A 7055-nucleotide genomic window follows, 5' to 3' on the forward strand; every position below is an offset into this window, starting at 1 on the left:
ACAGTAACACCGGTGCCATGGAACAAGACTCACAGTACAAATTTGGATTTCCACACTGCAATGATTTAATACAGTGAATGTTACAGAGGTAGCTAAGGGGGACGGGGAAGAGCTTGACTGGACCTATAGGTCAACAGAAACCAGGCAAATGTAGCACTTTCTAATATTCCCGGCCTCTGCTTATTCTAAAGGGGAAAAAAAGTTCCTGGCAAGGGGGACCTCTGTCGTCTCTGCTCTGCTCTTCTCAGTTTCTACTGGCCAAAGAAATCACTATCCAGTGATATAAAGAAATTCCCTGGGACATAAATAAATATCCAACGCCCATAGTTTACGGGTATGTGTGAGACTGAAAGGTCTGGAAAAGATCCAAGCCATTTTAACTAGCAAGAAACTAGCTAGTAATGCCTGGTTTGTATTTCTTGGAGGAGGGGCACCAGAAACACTTATTTCATTCCACACAATAATTCACCACAATCAGAGGGAGCACAGCGAGGGCAACACCATCTCCCAGCTGCTGATTACATCAAGGGCTTGCAGCACAAATTCAATTTTATGATGTTAATCTCAGCCTGCCACTCAGAAATTTTCTCTGAGGGATATGATTTTTCTCTGGATTTCATTTTAAGAATGATTTTCTTCATCCACAATCAATAAAGATATGTTTTCATCAAAAGACTCTATCTTGGTAGAATTCAATTGGCTATTTCAATCCCTTTTGGTGACACAATATTAATTAAAATAGTTTATGTTGCACTTCAACTGGAAAAAGAGGCAGCGAAAATAGCAGCTACTCAGAACATATGTTCTATACACATGAACACGGAGGGCAGAAAATAATTTTCTCCTTCAGTAGACAGACATTAGCTATTCAAGAGAGTTTCTCGGACTTGGTTTATATCTGTGATCTAACTTAAAAAACAACAACAATAATAAGACAAAACAAAGAAAAACAACAACAAAAAATCACTCTTTCTCTATTTATTGTTCAATAGGAAATCAAAATGCACATAAAAGGATGCTTCAAATGCTTACCTACCAGTGCCTCAGAAGAGGAGAAATAAGTATCCTTGTGCTCATGTGACCTGATGGGGTATCAAAAATCACAGTCACTGTTTCTCTTAACTAAAATAAAAGTATATATAATGCTACTAAAATTTATTTTTACTTTCAGTTTCTAAATAGTGATTGTGGTTGAATACACTGTATTTTTCAAAGCAAGCATCTAGAATTAGCAGAGTTTTTCACATTTACAAGAGAAAAGAAGCCCAGCTGGTATGGCTCAGAGGTTGAGTGTTGACCCATGAACCAAGAGGTCCCAGGTTTCATTCTCAGGCAGGGAATACGCCCAGGCTCAATCCCCAGTAGGAGGAGGCAGCCAATCAATGATGTTTCTCATTGATGTTTCTAACTCTCTATCCCTCCCCCTACCTTGATGTTTCTAGCTCTCTATCCCTCTCCTTTCTTCTATCTCTAAAAATCAATAAAAACATTTTGTAAAGAGAAAATTATAAAATGTGTTACAAAAAATAAGTAAATTTTGTTTCAATAGTGATTCCAAACATAGTGGTTAATTTGCTTAACAAGTATTTACAAAGCACCTACTATGTGCCTAACTCTGGTCACCCCTGAGACTGAGAGGAAGGCTCCAGTCCCCATCACCACACAGTGGGAAGGGCTGAGGCCTGATTCCTACAAGGTATATGGAGCACTCATGGGAGGCTGCACTTAACCCCAGCTAGGGAGAGGATCAAAGAGGGCTTCTCAGGGAGGACTTTAATTACTGTAATATTCAGCTGGTAATTTACATTCACATTTAAAAATGCTTAAGGGCCCTAGCTGGTTTAGCTGAGTGGATAAAGCGTCCGCCTTGGGGACTGAAGGGTCCCAGGTTGGATTCCGGCCCAGGGTATATATCTGGGTTGCAGGCTCGATCCCCAGTAGGGCGCGTGCAGGAGGCAGCTGATCAATGATTCTCTCTCGTCATTGATGTTTCTTTCTCTCTCCTTCCTCTCTAAAATCAATAAAAAAATATTTAAAAATAAAAATAAAAATGCTTAAGGTAAGCTTAGTCTCTAACCAGGTCTCTACAGATGGAATCTTTTCATTTTCATAGGCTTGAAATCACCCATCCATTATATCTTAAAGTGAGAGGGTGGTAATGAACTGTTAAAAGATTTTATTTGAGCAAAAATAGATTTGAATCAGGCAGCACCAAATTGTAAGAGGATAGGAGAGCAGCACCAATAGGATGAGCTCAGGGAGAGATTTTATAGGGAAAAGGCAGAAGCAAAATAAGGAAATTATTTCTTGGCTATAGCTAAACATGTGATGTATGTATAGGCATGCTTTCTAACTGAGCATGTGTGGGAATGTCCACACCTGTACACGTGATGAGAAAGCTCAATGTTTATGCATGAATTTCCCTGAATCAAAATAAGTCCCATCCTTTGTTCAGGGACAAACCAATTTGGGAAAGGCTCTTGCTCTCCCTCTTGCTCAAACACACACACACACACACACACACACACACACATATACACACACATACATACACATACATACACACATACACACACATACACACACATACACACACACATATACACACACATCATTGTCTGCAGGCTTGCAGTACAGTACCTTCATTCTCATGAAATCTTCTCAGAGTGGTCTTTTTGCAACTACCAAGTAATTGCACCAGGTTCAGTCTGGTAAAAGAATCTTTAAAACTGGAACTAAACTTTAACTCCTTTTGAGGCAGGACAGTAAGCTAGAAAAATTCCTTAGCAAGTGAAATGGGGAAACTGAGACAGATGGCTAATCAAGGCTGAGGAATTTTACAGCCAGCTAATAAATTGAAAGGTCTTATCTTCCCTAACCACCGACACTTAGAAGCAAGTGGTTTGGCCCTGGCCAAGTCACTCAGTTGATTAGAGCATCCTCTAGATATGCCAAGGTTTCGGGTTTGATACCCAGTCAGGGCACCTACAAAAATTAACAAATGAATGAACAAATAAGTGGAACAACAAATTGGTCTCTCTTTCTCTTTTCTTTCCTCTCTCTCTATAAAAATCAATAAATAAAAACTTTAAAAAAGGAAGTGGTTTATTCCAGACCATGCAAGGGCAGATCTGCCTCAGTCCGGTCCCTTTCAGGTGACACTTTGAGCCTCCCCTGGTTGATATTTAGAACTTCTCAACTCTCACCTTTCCTTTTACTCCCTTTATCAGAGCTTTTATCACTGCTGTAACTCTTCCTGTCTGTTACCTGAACTACATACTATAAATGCTTAGAGGGCAGGAACATGTCCCTTTTTCCTATGCATTCTACCGTCAGGTAGTTTAACATATATCAAAAGGTGAAAAAATGCTGAGGGGCAAGTCAAAGTGTTTTAGTTATGAATAAATATGATAGGGCTCCAAGAGTTGCCTCTCCTTTCTTCCCTGAGAAAAGTCAGTGTGTAAATGACCACCTTGAGTGTAGCTCTAAGGTCTGCACAAAAAGCAAAAGACAAATGTAGAAAAAAATATCCTTGGTTATAGAAGTGCATTCCAATTTCTACTAAAGCAGCCAAAAATCTTGCTGGGCCCTCACAACCCTCTGCTGACTCAGGGGAAACATACAGTCAATTAACCCTGAGGTTGATTAATTATAACTTCCTCATCCTGTACTTGCTTATTTTTTAAAAACTCATACATAGAACTTGACATTTTTTTTCAGGTTAACTGTTATCTTGTTAAAGTAAAAGAGGGGAGAGGTCAGTGTTGAATACAAACAATTCTTACTGTAAAGAGAAAACCACAGGCCCAAAATGGTGTCGCTCTTGCTGAAAAGCCCAAATACCAAACCTAGATTTAATACTTAATCTAATTGAAGTTTCAACACTCCCAGACACATAATATTAATCAGTCTGGAATTTTCTGGTCAACACCAATGAGGTAATCTGTTATATGGGCCCTGTCCATCCACCCCACACGCCTACTGCATGGACAGTCAATTTGCATGGTAAAAAACCTTCCCCATGAAACCTTGCCCTTGCCCAAGAGTACTCCCTTTTTTCTTTTGTTAATAACTCCCCCTACCCTTCTTCCCATAAAGACCTTTCATTTTGAGAACCTTTAAGAGCACTCCGAGTTGCTAGATGGGATGCTGACCCATTCATGAATCTCCTGATAAAACCAATCAGATCTTCAAATACACTCATTTGAATTTTGTTTTTTAACACTACCGTGTATTAACTTATAGACACTGTACTACTTACATTATGTGCCTCACTTCACTTGACCTTCAGGACCCGAGTAAGTATTATTATCTGTATTCTAAACTGGAAAATGAGATTGGAGATTATATGTAGCTTGCCCAAGATCAGAGCTGGAAAATGGAGAGATCCATCAATCTCAGAACTCATGCTCTTAACCATGGCACCACACTGCTCACTTAGGTGGGGTCGGGGCAGTGCCCAGCAAGTTAGGACACCTTCTGGAAACTCTAGAAGAGACTTCTCGAGAGCAGTGATACCTACCTCTAGAAATAAGGATTTGACTTTTATACAAGAGTTCAAAGAGATCTGAATGTCCTTTTAGTAAGAACAATGAGAACCTCCTTATTTTGAAGAAAAAAAAAATGGCATATATAAGTTTCCCAGAATTAACTTGGGAACTTGCCAAGACTTCAAAGCTGATCTGGAACTAGAACTCAGTGCACAGGTTCTCTTGATCCTCACCTCCTCTCCCTGTCTCTAATTCAGTCTAGAGCAGAACTAAACCTAAAAATATTACCAACTCACTTGAAAAAAAAATAACTATTCATTCAAAATAGGGCTCCAGAGAGATGCCCTTTATAATACACTGACAGAATTATTAATAAGAGATGTCACATGTTATAACATTATTAAATACCAGAAAGAATAGGTGAATTTTTCAAGCCACAAAGACATCTAACTGAATGTAGAAATCTTGAAACTTTAAAATATTCCTAATATCATTATTATCAAGGTTCCATAAAGTCCTTTATAACTTAAATACACTTCTATTATAGTTGATCCCATGTTAACCAGAACCTCATGTTTCTAAGGCATTCACTCCATTGGGTAGATTTCACACACAGGGAGAGGCTTAACAGTGAATGTTTTTGTTTTGTTTTTCTAATATATTGTTTTATTGATCTCAGAGAGGAAGGGAGAGGGAGAGAGAGATAGAAACATCAATGATGAGAGAGAATCACTGATTGGCTGCCTCCTGCATGCCCCCACTGGGGATCCAGCAGGCAACCCAGGCATGTGCCCTGACCAGAATAGAACCCTGACCTCCTGGTTCATAAGTTGACACTCAACCACTGAGCCATACCAGCTGGGCAACAATCGATGTTTTGTTAATATTTTGTTAATATTATAATTAATTTTAAAACATCTTTCCTCCAAAGAGGTAAAAATATTGGAATTCAATGGAGTTCCAACTTGTGCAGTTTTAAAAAATAATCACTTTACTAGACCACTTCATGGGCAGTTTCCTTTTCTCCTCCATCCCTTGGCTTTCTTTACAGAAAACACAACTAGTGCATTTTAATAATGAAGGAACTAAATAAAGGAAGGCTAAAGAACAAATCACGAGGCCAAATTAACCACAAGTATTTGCGTGGCAATAGTGGTTGCATTCCTCTCCCCAGGTGGGGAGGAGCTGCCCAGTGCACAGTGGGGCTGGAGGAAGGGGGAAGGGGGAGGGACCCTTTCTTTGGGTAAAAACATTCCCAACAGGTGACCTAGTCTCCCGTGGGTGACCTTGAAGTCATTTAGTATACAACTGGAAGAGGGAGGAAGAAAAAGTTGAGGTCGCTGAACTGCAACGTTCTCTTTACACCTTAGTTCAATGTTTAGGTAAGTACCAAACAAAACATGCTCTAATGAGTGAGGGAGGAATAAGAAAGCGCCCATCGCGAAGGCAGTATTCCTAGTATTTCACCTTTTCCAGATTTTCGTCAGTGCAGACATCACACACACACACACACACACACACACACACACACACACACACACTTTATTTCCCCGCTCTTTGTCCAACTTTACAGGTGACGGAAGTCCCTTGTCTGCATTGGTTATTGCTGGCTCAGCCTCAGGTGCGCAGGGGGAGGTTTTCGCCAGGCCCGCTCCCAACAGCCCGAGGCTGTCACCCCCGCTCTGGCTCAGGCCCGCCGGGTGGTGTTTCTGGCTACGGAAATCAATTTGGAATGAAAGTAAAGGGCGCAGATTCCCTAGCAGCCCGACTTCCGAGTCTCAAGGAACCGTCCTAAGGAACAGGCGGGTCTCTAAAAGTCTCTGGAAGCAGCTCCTCCCAGGACGACAGGTAGGAATACTGAGCCCCTTGACAACTCCCCGCCCCCCATCTCGACACACACACACACACACACACACACACACACACACACACACACCAAAGGACGATCTGACAGATGCGCGGCCCGGGTCACTACTGCTGCCACATCTGGACGTTTTCCACGTGCAGAAACTTGGAGCAGAAGAGGATGGACCCCCTGCTGCGTGCGCTCACCTTCCTTCCCCGCCCGAGGGCTCTGGGAGCGGGAGCCGAGTGGCGGCACCTCGTGGGCAGCCGGAGACGCCCCGCCTGGGATCCGAAGCCGAGCCAGGGGCTGCCGCCTCACCTGAGGCTCCCTGCGACGGAGCAGCCGGCCCGGCAGCCTGGCGGTCCGAGGGCTGGACAACCGGACAGCGGGACCGCCCTTCTGGACGGCGAGGCCACGGCCCGGCCACGCCCCTTCCCCCAGGGGCCCTCCCCTCCCCAGCTCTGCCCCACCCTCACCTCCAATACCCCCCACTCCCCGCCCCCTCCGGCCTGGCCCCGGCTCCCCGTGCCCCGCCCTGTGGTCCCGCCGCTCCCTCCCTCCCTCTCTCTCCCAGGGCTTTGGCGGCTGGAACTGGCCCACCCACAGCTTGGAGGTGCCTGTCCTTCCAGGGCTGGAGAGAACTGGCGCTAATTGGAAATTCAAGGTAGGCCCGGTGAGGTGGCAGGGACTCGCCCAGGGCATTAGCAGGGACTGGGACC

At 43.3% G+C, this 7055-nt stretch overlaps 1 protein-coding gene across 2 annotated transcripts in view; it reads right to left on the reverse strand.

Moving 5' to 3' along the window:
- WDR72 (WD repeat domain 72) overlaps positions 1-6678 on the reverse strand; it is a 212207-nt gene extending 205529 nt beyond the window's left edge. For both annotated transcript variants that reach the window (XM_079769751.1, XM_079769750.1), the window contains exon 1: positions 6543-6678. The gene's annotated coding sequence lies outside the window, so the exon portion shown is untranslated. The remainder of the gene's footprint in view (positions 1-6542) is intronic.
- Between the last annotated feature and the right edge of the window lie 377 nt (positions 6679-7055).

The sequence above is a fragment of the Cnephaeus nilssonii genome (assembly GCF_951640355.1).
Source record: "Cnephaeus nilssonii genome assembly, chromosome: 4".
NCBI lineage: Eukaryota > Metazoa > Chordata > Mammalia > Chiroptera > Vespertilionidae > Cnephaeus > Cnephaeus nilssonii.